Source organism: Cynocephalus volans, chromosome 4 (assembly GCF_027409185.1).
Source record: "Cynocephalus volans isolate mCynVol1 chromosome 4, mCynVol1.pri, whole genome shotgun sequence".
In the NCBI taxonomy this organism is placed as follows: domain Eukaryota; kingdom Metazoa; phylum Chordata; class Mammalia; order Dermoptera; family Cynocephalidae; genus Cynocephalus; species Cynocephalus volans.
The window spans coordinates 84,162,974-84,180,466 of NC_084463.1; the positions used below are offsets into that span (position 1 = coordinate 84,162,974).

General features: G+C 35.0%; 1 pseudogene; it reads left to right on the plus strand.

The window, feature by feature from the left end:
* Positions 1-17,493, plus strand: part of LOC134374800 (rho GTPase-activating protein 20-like) — a 138,584-nt pseudogene that overhangs the window by 83,880 nt on the left and 37,211 nt on the right.

The following is a 17,493-nucleotide window of genomic DNA, read 5'->3' on the forward strand; positions in this document are numbered from 1 at the left end:
CCTTCAGCATTACTGATTCAGTAAGTCTGAGGTGGGCCTTAAAATTTGCATGTTTAAGAAGTTCCCAGTTATTGCTGATACTGCTGGTCAGGGGACAACACACAGAGAATGACTATAATAGAGGAAGGGATGGCTGATCACTCAGGCATTATCTCAAAGTTGTCAGGATAGTGTATGGTCCTTAGACTTTTAGTATTCCTGGGAGAGATCAGACATTATGACCCATACTATTCAAACCCAAGGAACATAGATAAGCTAGAATCCCCATTTATTATAGCTGCCAGGTGAATCGGATAGTTGGGGTGATAAGTCATGGCCTCTTACGACCTGTACTTTAATGGAGACTCTGCCAAGTTCTTGTTCTTTAAGCTCCTTTTTACTGAGACTAATAGAGAACTATCTCTTAGTTCTTGTTATTATTATTGTTATTACTGTTGCTTGGGGTTTATTTTATTTTATTTTATTTTATTTTTTAATTGCAAAAAGAACCCTTAAAAATGTGTTAGAAAAACCTAAGCAGAAATCTGGTCAAGTAAATGAGCAGATAGGTCACACACCCCAAAGAAACACACATATCTAATAAATACATTTTAGGATCTGGTTGTGGTTGGGGGTGTGGCTGGCCCTTGGCTCCCATCTCAGGACCTCTGAACATCTTGGCTGGCTGTGTTGCTTGCCTGGATGTGGGCAAGGGATGGCCTAGGCCCTTGTCCCCTGCATGCAGACCCCCAGGCATCTCGTCTGGCTTTGTTGCTTGCATGGATGTGTCACTGTTGCTTGGTTTTTTTTTTTATTATTATTATTATTTCAACTCTAAATTGTTTCCCTGAGATGACTCTCAATATACTTAACTATGCATTTATAAACCATACTTTAGGATTGGGTTGCTTTCACGCAACCCAATAGCTAATCATATCTGTTATCTTTTTGTCTTTCATCAGTAATCTTAATTCTACTTTTTGGGTACTTATTAGTATAGTTAGTACCATATACAAATTATAAGGGAAATTTAAAGATCTTATAATCCGAGTCTAACTTCCCTTCTTTACAGCTGCAGAAACAGGCAACCAAATAACTTGCACGCTACTTTGCGAAAAAGTTAGAATCAGCCCCTACCTCCCAAGCCATTAAGTCCTAACCTACTCAACTAAACTACTGAGCTCAGTCACCATGGTGGAGGAGGGAGTTGAATCAATGTGAAATGTTTGTCTCAGAGGCTACATAGAATTTTTAAATGCACATATTTTGAAACCATGCTTACTTGTAAATCGCCTTCACTTAATTATGGTATATTTTGACTACTGTAAATAGCTTCAAATCTGTAAAATGAGGGATAACTTGTACCTTTAGTGCTGATTGTTTCTTTCTTCTTTAAAACATCATTAGGAAAGTATACAGGCAAGCAGTAGGTAGGGAGAAAATATTTCCCAAAACACGTACCTGACAAATGACTGCTATCTAGGAAACATAAAGAAATTGCTACAACTCAGTAATAAAAAGATACATACATGATTTTTGGATAAATAGGCTAAAGATTTAAGGACAGTTCCCAGTGAAGATACACAAATGGCCAGTAAGAACATGAAATAAATTAATTAGTTATCAGAGAAATGAAAATTAAAATCTTAATGAGATGGTACTATACATCCACTAGAGTAGCTAAAATTCAAAAGACGGACACCACCAAACCTTGGTAAGGTTGTGGAGAAACTGGAACTCTTCTACAGTGTTGCTGGGAATGTAGAATGGTACAACCACTTTGGAAAACTAGTGTTTTTTGTAAAATTAAACATACACTTGCTCTGTGACCCAAAAGTTCCACTCTGAGGTAGTTGCCCAAGAGAAATGAAAACATAGGTCACAAAAAGAACAATAGAACATTTAATAGCAGTTTTATTCATAAAACTGGAAACGGCCCAGATGTCCATCCATAGGAGAAGAGATAAACTTTGGTATGTTCATACATTGAATACTATTCAGTAATATAAAGGAAGGGATTACTCACAAATGTAACAATATGAATGAATTCCAAAAACATGCTGAGTAAAAGATATCTTACACAAAAGAATATACTGCGGTGTCATTTACATAAAATTCTAGAATAGGCAAAACTAATCTTCATTGGGAAATAGTGGTTGCTTATGAGGAGATGGAATAGAGACTGACTGGTATAAGGAGTTTGGGGGTTGATCATGGAAAAAGATATGACCATTGGACAGGATTGCCTGAGGAGATAAGTCGCTCATAGCATGAAACTGTCCAGAGGCTTATGGCAAGGGGCCACCATCCAGAAGGGGAGGAGGACAAGGGAACCTCCTACAAGAGAGGAAGATCAGAGAGGATATCTCTGGCAGTTACATGTCCAGGTAATGTTGCACAGTAGCATGGCGGTGGTGTGGGGGACTAAAAATCTGCTCATTTGGGCTGTTTTTCAAATAATTGGGTGTGTAAACTTGAATTTGGTACCAGCGAGCTTTTGAGCTAATAGGTCTCAGCATACAATGAAAAAATAAACAACCTTGGGGCCAATGCATAGAGATAATTTATAGAATTACTGAGAAGGGACAAGAGGAAATATTCTGGAATGATAATAATTTTCTGTATCTTGATAGGGATTTAAATTACACAGATGAATACATTTGTCAAAACTCAGTGAATATACACCTAAGATTTGTGCATTTGTGTATTTCATTTTTAAATTAATTTTATATCAAAAGAAAAATTCTAAATAAATATTGAACTCTAATGATATGCATACCAAAATATTTTGGAAGATATGCACTGCTGTATGCAGTTTGCACTGAATGCCAGAAATAAAATGAATAAAGAGATAGAAGGATAGATAGTTGAGTAGGTATATGATAAAGCAAGTACATAGAATATTAATGGTAGAATCTACATTGGAGTATACATGTGTTTACTATAAAACTATTTCAGCTTTGCTTTATGTTTCAAAATTTTTATAATGAAACTTTAAAGACTGTTGTGTGGAGAATAGACTGGAGACCAATAAGGACACTATGCCATTGCATTAAAAACATTATAGAATTTTATATTTCTTGTCCAACTATCAGCTGTACTCTTATAAAAACTTGGTTCTATACTTGATCATTTGAATAGCTGATCTGTGGCATTTGATCTGTTACAGGAAAAGTCCTTCTGCTAGTGTTGACACATCTGCATTTCTGTCATCATTTATGTGCTCCAGTAGGACTCTGCTGATTGATGCCCCAGTAGAGCTGAAAAGAGGCCTGCAGAGGCAGGAGCGACACCTTTTCCTATTCAATGATCTGTTTGTTGTGACTAAAATCAAGTAAGTATACTGCATACTCTCTCCCAGTAATCATTATAAGATTGCATTTCCACTAACAAAGATACCTTTTCTACACAATGTTTACCGTAAGAATGTCTGGCCTCTATTACTAAAGCTAATATCTGTAGTGAGCTTTTTGTTTTGTTTTTGCCAAAAAAAGTCAATTGTTATTCATGCAACAAATGTCTATTTAATCTCTGTTCTGTGCTATGCTCTGAATAAATTTATTCTAAGATGCAATGAAGAATGTGATGGGTATGGTCCCTGCACTTTGGGAGCTTAAATTCTTATGTGTCGGGGAGGGAATTATAGATTGTGATTAGTGCTATGAAGAAAATAGGGTGCTGGGTGAAGTAAAATGGGGGGAGATATATATTATGTAGGTGAATTAGGACCAAAAAATAATTGAAGTTCAATGAAAAGCAACCAGCTATTCAGGTATTGTGAGAATAAGCATTCTAGGTAGAAGGAATAGCAGGTCTAAAGCTGTTGAGAAAGGTTGGTCCTTGGAGGAGTTAAAAGGCCTGTGTTACTGGAACATAATGAACAAAAGAAGAATGATAGGAGTTAAGATTAAAGTAGACAAGGGTTAGGTTATCATGGTCTTTGTAGGTTATATTAGTTATCTATTGCTAAATTAACCCAAAACATAAGAGTTTAAACTATAAACATTTTATAGTTTCTCTGAAGACAGGAAGCTGGAAGTGTTTATCTGGGTGGTTCTGGCTCAATGGGCCTCATGAAGTTGCAGTCATTTGTTGGCCAGGGTTGCAGTCATCTCAGGCTTGACTGAAGTTGGAGAATCCACTTTCAGGTTCACTCATGTGGATTCTGGCAGCCTCGGTTCCTCACTGGCTGTTGACCAGAGGCCTTAGTTCGCACGTGCGTGCGTGCGTGCGTGCGTGTGTGTCAGCAATGGAGAGAGCACCAAAATAGAAGCCATATTCTTTTATTTTGGAAGTGGTGTGCCATCATTTCTGACATACTCTATTGGCCACACAGATCGTCTTGGTACAGTATGGAAGAGAACTTCGCAAGGGTGTGAATATCAGGAAGTAGGGTTCATTGGGTGCCATCTTGGAGGCTTGGTTCCACAAAGGTTGTGATAAGGAGTTTGGATATTATTCCAAAGGGTTTTAATTGGGGGAGTGGCATAATGTGATTCATGTTTTTAAAATATCATTCTGGCTCATGTTAGATAATGGATTGAATAATGGTAGGCAAGAGTGCAAACAAGGAGACCAGACAGGAGGTTATTGTAGCAATCCTGATGAGAGATACGGAGGCTTCATCTGAGGAAATGACAGTTAAAAGAAGGATACAGACATATTTGGAATATACTTTAGAAGTACCTAAGAGAATTCACTTTCTGTTCAACACTAAATGTTCATGTTCAGTGTTAATGCATTAATACCCAGACTAGAACATGGTAGCTACTACTTGCTCCATCCCTCATTCTCATTATTTATGAAACATCATGAACGATAAGGGTATTTTAACAAATTCAGTCTCATCAAAGGGATTATTAGTCACTAGAGAATAGTAAACACTTTTTCCTAATACCTACACTCTCACACCTAAGTTGTTCAGTGTCATAAATGAGACATGGGCAGGGCTAAGTACTAATTTTGCAACATGCTATATTTAATCTGAGTGGTATTAATAGCAATAAAAACCAAACATTTATTGGGATCTTATTGTATGTTAGGTATTATTCTAAGTACTTTAACCCTTATAACAGTTCTACATGGTGGGTATTTTTTGCCTCATTTTACAAGAGAAATTGATACTGAGAGAAGTTAAGTGACTTCCCTAAGATCACAAAGTAATTAGTTGAGCCCACATGTGAACCTAGGTCCATCTTATTTCAAATTTCATTCTTTTAACCCATATGTGGTCTGCTGCCTCTATTACTCTTTGTTTTCTTCTGGATTTCATAGATTTCTCAACCATATAGTTTTTATTAACATTAAATCAGTCTTTCCCTTTGTGATGAGTAAAAGTGTCCAACTACTCATCTAGTAAGAAATGGAATGAAATGTTTAGTGAACTGTTCATATATTTTTTTAAATGCAAAGATAAAGAAAACAGTTTCAGAATGCGTTTTGAATAGAAATAATACAATGTAATTATATTTGGATGTTGATGTTATGAGGAATACAGAGAAAGAAAAGTCTCTCCTATGCTTTTGCACTAGGTCCACTTAAAGCTCTAAGTAGGGAGGCTATTAACACAGGAACAAATCATTATTTTTTAAAAATGTAGTTTAGTTATGATTTTTTTGCTTAAAAGTTATTAGATGGGTTCTATATTCTAGGTATTATAATAGGAGAATCACAAATGTCTCATTTAATTTTCCTAACAAATTAGAGGTGGGAAAGGGAGAGGGGAGGAGGGGTTAGCAAGAAATTAGTTAAGGGGCACAAACATTGATTACATTTTGCAAACATGAGTATACTAATGATCCTGACTTGATCACCACATATTGGTGATCAATAAAAAAAACTGTCAAAAAAATAGTAGGAAAAAATCATAACAGTTTTCCTAACAAGTCCCCAAAACAAGAGTTGTTTTACATATTGAACACAGAGGCTCAGTGAGGTTTGTTGGGTACTAGAAAATGGCAGACCTGGGGTTTGAATGAAGGCCTTAATTCCAATGGCTGGCTCTTTTCACTTTACTGCATTGTGCTCATTAGGTACAAAGCTTTTTGCTCAGCCTGGAGGTAGATACACAGACAACAAAAATTTATTATAATAACCCATTTCCTAAACTTTAGAACCTTAAAGACTATTTACTTGTAACATGCATCTAGTTCATAGGGAGGAATGTATTTTCCTTTATCTTTAGATTTTTTTCCTTTAGCAGTTGTAGTAATATTTATCATAGAGGGCCTTTGTTTTCTTACCTGAAGTTATTTATGTTCTGTTTACTGGTAGCATCTAAGTGGTTTTTATGTAACCTAGGTTTTGGTAAAAACTTTTTATATAAGGACAATTTCTTTTCCACTAGAAAATTGCTGTTTTAGATATATTGGAAAAATGTGTGCCAATCTTCTACTTCTATAGCTCACTTTTTATTTTGATTGTACCTAAAGTCACACAGTTTGTTTCCAGACTGCTTTTGAGAGAACTCTTTGTGTCCACTTCAATGCTTTTATGAAGTGACAAAACTTATATGAATTGATTTAAGGGTTGTTTTTTGAGAGATTCAATTCATTTTAGTACTTTCTATATCTGCTGGGGATATTTAAAAGTGTGAGTGATCTAAGTTGTTTTTACGTATTTTTTTGCCATAAACCCAAGACCCTTGGGATAAAACATGGATATTTGAGGAGATAATTATATTATTATTGAATCCTGCCACATTGCAAAAATTTTGACCACCACTTTTCAGGAAATCGCTTACATGATCATTCTTGTAGCAAACATTTAAATATATTCACAGATCCTTCTTAATATGAAAGAACTTATTATTTTTATGAAATGAACAGCAACCAAGAAGAAATAGCCCCCTGCAATACCAAACCTGTTTATTTCCTATCACTTCTCACTTTTAGATGAAGGATTGGGTAGTACTGTGAATCAATATATTTGCTGAAATTATCCAAGACTAGCAGTTAGTCTTTATACTTAGCCATGAGGAAGTAGGGGATAACTTAATTTCCATATTATATCACCTCATCTTCATGCTTCATTTGGAAACTGCTTTCAATCTTTAGTTGAACCTACAGAAATAAACTCAAGCGGGATAAATCATTGACTAGCTACTTACATATTTATTTAGTCAAACTAAATAAATTGTAGTAAGTGCAATAATATAGAGGATGTTAAATGCTTCCTTTTATTGGCTAAAGTGTTACATTTGCTCCATTTTGTGCTGAATGTTGAAAGCGTTTGCTGAAAATTGTTTTCAGTTTATTGTCATTGTTTTCCTTTCTAAGTTAGAAAAGTGTTAAAGCTAGATGAGTTATTAGAGACCACTTTTGATATTCATTAGAAAAATAAATAAGAATTGTTTTTCCAATAAAATTATGGTTTTTCATTTTTTAAAACAGCATCTGTTGTATAGACATTAAAATATTTAGAAAAGTTAATATTTTTTAATAGTCATAGAGCACCTGTATTAGTCTGTTTCTGTTGCTTATAACAGAAGTATCTGAAACTGGGTAATTTGTAAAGAAATAATATTTATTGCTTATAACTGTTTTTGGTAACTGGTAAGTCCAAAGTCCAGGGAACACATCTGGTGAGAGCCTCATTCTTAGTGATGACTCAAAGTGCCACAGGGTATCATATGGCAAGAATGGCAGAAGCGAGAGAGAGAGAGAGAAAGAGAGAGCAAGCTTCTCATGAGCTCTCCATTTGAAGCCATCAGAACCACACCCATAACCACCATTAAACCATCAATGGATTAATCCATTCACTAGGGCATAGTCCTCACTATCTAATCACCTCTTAAAGGCCCTACCTTTCAATTACCATCATCGGATTTCTCACCCTCTTAATACTGTCACAGTGGGAATTAAGTTTCCAACATGAGCTTTCAGGGGACAAACATATCTAAACTACAGCAGTACTCCTATGGAATTTACAGAGAGAAAATGACTGTACTTACCTCACACCCTCTTAAGCCATCACTATTCTCATATTTTATTTCCTAAAGCAAATAGTAAACAATAATGAGTTCTGTTTAAGTGAAAAAGATGAAGTTAAACAAAGTCTGAGTATTAATTCATTATCAATAGAATTGCCATGATATACTTGTGGAATACATCTTGATCTATGCCCTAAAATATATTTGATAAGATATCTTCATCTTAGAATATGGAGAAAGCTCCCTAGAATCTTGTGTATTTCAACATTACACTTTAATTCCTTACAGTTTAAAGATTGGAGGACAGGAAAGCAAAGTATATCTGTTATCTTAATAAATTTACAGTAAGGAACTACATTGTGGAAATAAAGATTTGGTTTTAGGGGTTGTTTTGTTTTGTTTTCAGCCAGTTCATGTTAGATTTATATATTTTAAAATTTTTGTAGCATAATGCTATTGGACATTGAGAGTGACAAATCTGAAAAAGTACACTGTGACCTCAGGACTGTTCATTTTAATAAAAAGCTTTATTGGAATACTTCTTTTAAATATTTTTAAGCTCGCCCATCTAGCTTTATGTACAAAAACGTTCGTATTAGTCCATTTTGTGTTGCTATAACAGAACACCTGAGACTGGGTAATTGATAAAGAACAGAGGTTTATTTGGCTTACAATTCTGGGACAGCTGCATCTGGCATGGGCCTCAGGCTGCTTCTGCTCATGGCGAAAGCGGAAGGCAACTGGTGGGTACTAGCAGATCACATGGCAAGAGGAAGAGATCACATGGAGAGAGACAGAGAGAGAGAAGTAGTTAAGTCTTTTAAACAACCAGCTCTCGAAGGAACTAACAGAGCAAGGTCTTACTCAGGACCCCCATCCCCCAGGGAGAGAAATCAATCCATTCATGAGGGATCTACCCCCATGACACAGCTTCCAACACTGCCACATTGAGGATCAGATTTCCACATTTGTTTTGGTAGGGATAACACATCCAAACTCTATCAGTGTTCATGAGATTTCTCCCCCAAACTCTGAAGTAAACTAACAGCCTCATCAGAAAAACCTTATAGCTCTGGAGAAACAAAAAAGTAGGCTAAAGATACAAATGCAAAAGGGAACTTTGTGGAAAGATACTTCATCCAGGTGCTTTATAGGAATGGCAATATCCAGAGCTTTTTATAGATACATAGTAGTTAAGGGCATGAATAAGATCATGAATCAACACTGCCTAATTTCATATTCTAGCTTACTACTTAAGCTGTTTTGACTTTATAGATTTTGTTTGATATTACCTAAATAGTTGCCACCAAGAAGTAAGATTTTGTCTGTAATCGAGTCTATTTCATAAACAAAATCTAAAGGTTTATAGCAGTAGGGTGAGATATAGAAAGAAGCTATCATACCACACAGACACTTTTCAATTACACTTAAAATCAGTGTACCCTATGGAAAGTATAAATGAGACTTTGAATCTAGATTATCCTTCATTTATACTTCCTGAAAACCCCTTTTTCATTTTATAATCCCACTGAATAGTTTTAGCTTTAAATATTCTGTAGATCAGAGGAGTTTTACGGATACTTTGAAATGTATCTTTTTAAAAAATTTTAACGTCTCAATATACATTGTAGTTGATTTTCATGACCCTTTACCCGTTCCTCTTCTCCCGTTCCTATCTCCCCTCTCCCCCCACATCATATCTATTCACTTGTCTTAAAAAGTTCAAGGAGTTGTTGTGATTGATGTGTATTTAAGTCTCAGGTCTATCGTGAGCATTAAATCTGTCAATTAGGTGAAGATGGATGGTGGTTTCCATAACAGGGGACTAAACGGTATTAGGTAGAAATTGTCAGAAAGCAATTTCACCACTATCTTAAAGTAGATGACCTTCAGAGTCCCCAGAGATGAATGCTAATTTTGTCAACTCTGCTTTTTTGTTTGTTTAAGTTTAGGTTCTGTTTTTAGGCTACAGTTTTTCAGTTTTAGCTGGAATATAAGGGAAAATAGTGGAACAAAATCTTAAGAAAGGAAGTTTAAAATAATCTGTGCTTCTAAAGGCTAGAAAATATTGTTACCATTTACTTAGAAATGTACTATAAATTCCTCTAATTTCAGGTTTTTTTAGTGCATCTCTCTTAAGATAAAAATTTTATAAACATCTTAATTAAATCGTGTGTAGTTTTTGTGTTCAGCCACTGCAATCTTTTTGGAAGTAAGCAAAGTATAAATAATAAATTAATTTTTGTAAGAGCAGTAAATTTAAAATTAGATTTTTGATCCAAATGAAGTGCTTAACATATAGAAAATTAAAACAAGCCAGTTTATGGCTATTTGCTGCCGTAAATGCAAGTGTGACGACTAAATAAATGTTTCACCAAAGTTTCAGAGGGTTTCTTGGGCCAAGGTAGCCATTCATGTTACGATTTACTGGCTGGATACTGAAGATTAATACAATGAATAAGATATTCTTTAATCATGATTAGTGAAAACTGCCCTCTTATCACAAATACTGAAGCTCCTGTAAAATTTAAGACACAAAACAAGAGATCCTGTTTGGTTTTTATCTTTCTAGATATAACAACAACTTTAAGATAAAACATAAAATTAAATTAACTGATATGTGGACAGCAACCTGTGTGGATGAAGTGGGCGAAGGCAACACCAAAGCCATGAAATCCTTTGTCTTGGGCTGGCCCACAGTGAACTTTGTGGCCACTTTCAGGTAAGAACCTCAGCTTGTCCTGTATTTACCTGGGTTAGCTACTGTGATAATTTCTTGTCTGGAGAGAAAAATTTAATAAAATCTTGTTCCTTTAATTTTTTAAAAGAAAATGTTTTATTCTGCTTGAGTACTCACTCGATCACTCATGTTTTGACACACACCCCCAATGAAAATACTTGTGTGCTTTATGTTTCTCCCAAAGAGCTTTTAATTAAAATATGTGAAAATTAATGGTAAATATTGGGAACTCCTGGGATCATTTTCCATCATTATAAAATGATTATTAAATGTCCAATTAAGTTTGACTAACTAGTTTATACTGACAAAAACTTTCCAAAGAAAGTTTTTCATTATATAAATAAAATTAATGTCATGAAATACTGGGTTGCCTGAATTGTGTATTAAGTCTGATTTAGTATCTATAGAAATATAATAATCAGAAGCAAATTTATGAGTTTAAGGAGTAAAAGTTAGTTTCCCAAGACTCACTTTTCGGCTGAGATGGGGTTGGAGAATATATGAATACAAAATATTTGTCGTCTTATCCTGAACATACTTAATTGTACTTTTCAGTTAGGGTGAACAACCAAAATTCACACCTGTGAATTTTAAACAGTGTGCCCCAACTCCAGTATTTATTTTACACTTAAGAGTTAGTATTTATCACATGCAAATAATGCTCTTCATTCTGCTTCTCTTCACACTACCACCAAACTCCTTAGGCACCATTCTAAAGCCACATAACTAAAATTTTCCAAGCTGTTAATTTTCCATTAAAGGACAGGCATGTCATTATATTCTGTTTTGCAGTATTGGCCTACGCCAAGATTTTAACAGCTTATTTGGAAGAAACATGTATTTGTATCATTCTCTGCATGATGTATTTCTGTAAAGGACACTTCAAAAAGTTTGTGGAAAAGTAGAATCGAAAGATAATATGAATCTTTCCATGAACCTTTTGAAGTATTCTCATATTATCATTACCTATTGCTTAATCTTCTTGGAGTTGCAAGTGAAAGGAAGCAATTTCAACTGAGGGATGTGACTACATAATATTTTTAATCAAGGATTTTCCATGAAACTTCTTTCTAAGAAGAGGGGAAAATGTGGAAACAAGTTTTACATACATTGTATTGCTCAAACTATGGTTCTTTACCCAAGTGATCAAAGTTAACATTACCAGTGATGTCATGTAGATATCATATACCCCTTGATATAATGTGACGAGAAAAGCAATTCATCTCTGTGATATTCCTACCCCCAAAACCATAATCTCAGTCTAATCATGAGAAAAACATACAGGAAACACAAATTAAGAACATTCAATAGGTTATCTGACCAGTACTCTTTAAAACTGTGAAGGTTAAAAAAAAAAAAAAAAGGCAGACAAACAAACAAAACAGGGAAAGACGGAGAAACTGTCACAGACCAATCACTAAGGAGACAAATGTAATGTGCTATCCTCAATTGGCTCCTAGAACAGAAAAAGATCATTAATTAAATAAAAAACAAAAGTGGTGAAATCTGAATAAGATCAAGAGTTTGTTAATAGTAATGTACCAATATTGTTTTCTTAGTTTTAACAAATAGGCCATGATAATGTAAGAGGATAACATTAGAGGAAACTGGCACTGGATGAGTAGTATACAGGGAATCTCTGTGTTATCTTTGTAACTTTTCTGGAAATCGAAAATTATTTCAAAATTAAGTTTATTTTTTTTAAAAAGTAAAATGTTGAGTTCTGCCTCTGGAATGCAGAGTGAGGTCTTAACAGACTGGCCACCCTACAGATAACAACTGTAAACTCTGCATAATATACAAACAGCAACTACTGAGGGTTTTGGAGAGTGAACAAAAGTTGAAAGATTTGGGAGAGGCGTTGAAACTTGGAAGAAGGCACCACACTGGGTGCGTTTCCTATTTTTAAGGCTTTAGCTTGAGGTCAGGCTGCAGTCACATCATGGTATGGTGCTACCAAAACTGACAAAAGCCCACAATCTTTCTGGGCTGAAGAACTAGAATACAAAGTCCAGATCAACCACAGTTATTGGAAAGCAAAAGTAGAAATCTCAGAAAGGAGTACATTAGAGAAGGGAATCTCCAAATTCTGTGTATAGATACTGCCCAAGTCTGTGGCTGATTGCTGAACCTCACATGCATGGGATAGACTCAAAGCACTTTAAACCTAAGACTAAAAGAATTGAACTGAGCTGCTGCCCACCACAGATAAGATAGAATTTGTAGCTTCATCTAATCAGGTTAGTTGTCTGTTAAAACAAAAACATCAACACTGTTTTGCAGTTATAACAGAATATGGTCTCCAAAACAAAACATTCATAATGTCCAGAATACAATCTAAAATTTCTTGACATATGAATAACAAGGAAAGAGAAAAGATAATAAAAGCCAATCCTGAGATGACCTATGTGTTGAATTCCCAGAAAAGAACTTTAAAGCAGCTTTTTTAGGTATGCATGATAGATAAAAGGAAAATTCAATTGAAATTAATAAAAAGATAGGAAATCTCAGCAGAGAAAAAGAAAATATAAAAAGGACCAGATAAAAATTCTAAAACTGAAAACTGCAGTATCTCAAACAAAAAATCTCCCATATGGCCTTCCTTGCAGAATGGAAATGAAAGAGGAGTCAGTGAATTTGAAGATATATCAGTTCAAATTGTCCAATCTGAAGAACGGAGAAAACAAAGATTTTTTTAATGAAAAAATGTATCAGAGACTTGTGAAAAAATATTAAAAGATATAATATACGTATTAATGAAGTCTGAAAAAGAGGAGAGAGAGGGTTTGGAGCAGTAAAGAAATAATGGTTAAAAACCTCCCAAATTTGGTGGAAGACAAAAATGTACATATTCAGGAAGCACAGTATTCCAAAAGGAAGAGTATGAAGAAAACGACACCTGGCCATGTTATAGACAAATTTCTGTAAATCAAAAGAGAAAATTCTTGAAAGCAGCCAGAGAGAAAACAACATGTTACATATAGCAGAACTGCAATTTGAAATTTTGTGAGATTTTCATTAGAAACTATGAAGGGCAGAAGACAGTGGAACAACATCTTTAAAGTGTTCAGATAGCCCAGCAACCACCACTGAGCACCGCAGGAAGCGCCATGGGCTCTGGGCCATGGGTTTCTGGGCCAAGATATTTCCATCCATATGCCAAATTTCTCTTCAATCTCTTTAATCTCAATATTAAGCATACTTTCTTAAGCATGGCCCTTTTCACCTGCAAAATCTTTCTAAGATAATTTATTTGTATGGCCCTTTAAGCTGCAAAAATACTCTGGAAGATAATTAACCCAGTTTTTCTGGTGTGGAAACTGAGGCTTAGAGAGGTTAAGTGACTTACGATCACCTAGCCTGCATATAATTTGGAAACCAGGTGTTTGAATTCCAAATCAAGTTGTTCTTTCCACTGTTAAGAAATACCTCCCACTGGTATAATACCATTTGTAAAAGAGCAGTAAAGGAGGACACTGGGTCTGTCTTGTATCTATCCAAGAGGATTTAATGAAACCACACTTGACTATGTAGTTTTTCCTAAAGGGCATTTTCACAGCAGGATTCTCCAAAACACAGTTGTGCCGAGGTTGCAGCTTACATGTGTAACTACATCTGTTACATGTGTAACTACATCTGTTACAGGCTGTTGATATTTTCACCTGGATTGACAATCTTAAACATGCTAGCATAGTTTTTTACATGGTTTAATTTTTTCTCTCTCATTTTCTTTGATTGCAGTTCTCCAGAACAAAAGGAAAAATGGTTCTCTCTCCTTCAGAGGTACTTTTTCAGTATATGTGTTTTTAGTCTTTAACCTGTAATAAATGAATTAAAGCCTTTTCTGCAGAGATGTTCCCCAAACTATTTTCCTTCTCTTTGGTAGAAATTGTTCATTTGTCCTCAGAATAAGCTGTTGTTTAGATTGTACATTAGCTACTACTTACTGTAAATAATGTTCTCTCATTACATGTATTTCGTACTTTCTCAGAAGGAGAACACTGAGGTCTAGTTAGATCATTTTAGACAGAATTTAGGTAATATTCTCTCCCATCTCTTTCTGTTGTCTCCAACCTACCAATTGGAACTATCAGTTTCCTCAAAGTGTATACTGTTTCCACAAATTCAGGGCTTTCTGCTGAGCACCTCAAAAATGAATTTTATTCCTGCTATTGAACATACAGACTAAAATGGTCAACTTAGGCACGTCTGTTAGACCCACAATTTTTTCCCCTTTCTCCCCTCTCCTGCTTCCTAAGCAATGGGATAACCAAGATTTACCCTCTGCTGGAGAGCTAAATGAGAAGTCAAAAGCCATTGCTTTGGTTCATCCTAGTTAAAAGTATCATATATGTTCCTGTACTTTTTAGTAAGGTGCCAGACCTGTCCAGAGAAGACAGGGAAGCTTTGAAGATTAAATATCTCCTAGAGGTGACTTTAGCTGATTGTGCTTCTCAAACCTCATCTGACATGTATGTCCCATTCTTTTTTGTGCCCATGCCTAATGTCCTGATTTTTTAAAATTTCCTTCCAACCCATGATGTAATCTGAGTTTGCTGAGTCTTTCCATTTGTCTTTTTTAAAACAGCATATAAGTAGTATATTGAGAATATTAGCAAAATAGATTGATTTTTAAAATAAGCCATTAGCGAATTCCATCTGACTCAGTGTTGTTTTGAATTGTTGTTGCATTTGATTAGATACATCAATGTAGAGAAAGAGAAGGACTACCCAAAGAGCATTCCGCTCAAAATCTTCACCAAGGACATTGGAAATTGTGCCTATGTAAGTGTTTCTAAGCCAGAAAATTAAATTCCAAGTCCCTGCATGAATAAAAAGAGAGACAGGGAGGCAAACAGACTGTGTATGTGCTATAGAAGGTAGGCATTTTGAAATACGATAGGGGGAAAATGCATTTTCCTGGATATATTTATGTCTTTGTATATATGAAAAGTAAACCTAGCAAAAATAAAGCAAGAAAGATTCATATTAACTACAGTATTTAACATTTACACTTGGAAAGAATATTGCTTGTCAGATGTCTTTTTCCTCCCTCTGGCATGAATGTTTCTCTGGATCTTTTCAATAGCAGCTGCAGAGGCTTTTAGTAAATCTACTTCCATGAGGTATTTCCTTTTAGTATTAAACAGTTTTTTTTCCAACGTATCGCTTCTTAAGTAGAGAGTGGTTTTGAAAAGTTTTCATTCTTTAAGTTTTTAGGGATTGAATCCCTCAGGTTAATAAGTGGAAGATCTGAGAAAGATGATATTTATAAGGGAATCAGCATTTTTCTAGATCACAGTATTTGTCGTTTTGGTCAAATTAATATTAATTCTTTAACCCTAGTTGTTATGTTTAATTTGATGACTGAAATTATAGTACAAGGGCCAAGATGTTATCAGTGATGAACAAGTTGGAAACTTATGAAAGTTTTTATGATACTATGGACTATCATACTTCACAGCAGCTCTAGATTACATTGGATAGCTTTATTTGTGTGTAGAAAATACATGCAAAACAGTTATGTTTGGGAGAAAAGCAAAAGCTATGCAGATGTTCTGACCAACTCCTGAGTGTGAGATATCGCTGCTTGAGGAAAGTACTCAGATTTTTATGGTATGAGACTACAGAGATCTCCTGCAGCAAAGTAGGAAAACAACAACAACAACACTTGTTTCGGCCTGCTTTCATTCGACTGTTGTGGCAGTTGGTTACAATCAGGATTTTCATGGAAAATCCTTTATCACTTTTTTTTTCAGTATATAGAAAGTGTGTGCTTGAGAAAGGACTGATGTCCCCCATTTTGAAAGAGAAGACAGGAGGTGTGGTCAGGTTGGGTGTTCTGTTTTTATCACTAGTACCCTAGATAAGTCAAGGGTGCTGTGACACACTATGTCCTTTGCTCTCTGAAGTAGCTTTCATGGCAGTAGTCTCTTACAGGGAGCCCTGCTTCCAGAAAGAGTGATTTCCCCAATTACGAGTGCATCTATGGGAAGTATTCTTTATCCTTGGTCTTCAGTTAGGCACAACCTGTCAGTGAGTTCTGCTAATATGGAAAGGAATTGCCACATTTTCAGTTTTGTCTGTTTGTTTTGTTGTTTGTTTACTAGCCAAAGAGCCGTATCTGCCGAAATTCATTTTTTTCATCTACCAGAAAGGCAAGCAGGAAAAAATACACTTCCTATAGCACTATTTTGAACATATGTGCCTAGTGTTAAGAAAAACCATTACCTTAAGAGACCAGGTAATTGGGAAGATAGATTCTTCACTACAAAAGACTTCATGAGAGATTTTCTTTAAATTGAATTGAATGGTTTTCAGACTTGGGAAAAAAAAAAAGAAAAAGAAAAAAGCAGAAGCCTTTTTTGAAGTTATATGTCAAGTTACAAAGCTCAGTCTGTAGTATAACTATGCCACTCTGGTAGAAAACAGGCACCGGATTGGGCGTTCCAAGCCCTTTTTGTTGTGCTCTGAGACACTTTTGCATAATCTTTGGGATAGAAGGAGGACAATTTGAAATCAGTGCACTTAAAAAAAATTGTTTTAAATAAAATTCAATTAACTAACAACTTTTAAAGGCAATTTGTCATGTGAAGTAATTGACTTATTGGGAAGACATAATATAAGGGAACAACAATTGATGAATTATCAGTGGATTTCACTTCGCTTTATTTTTATATCATTTTTTCTTTTATATTATTTTTTTTCCTTTTATGCTACTTATTTGTACCATTTAAGCCCTTCTATCAGCAGCCCTGATCGCTTATTTATCTGATAATTATCATATATATAACCTATGTGCATAGCAAAAATATTTCCTTTTTGATAACACAACACTGTCGTA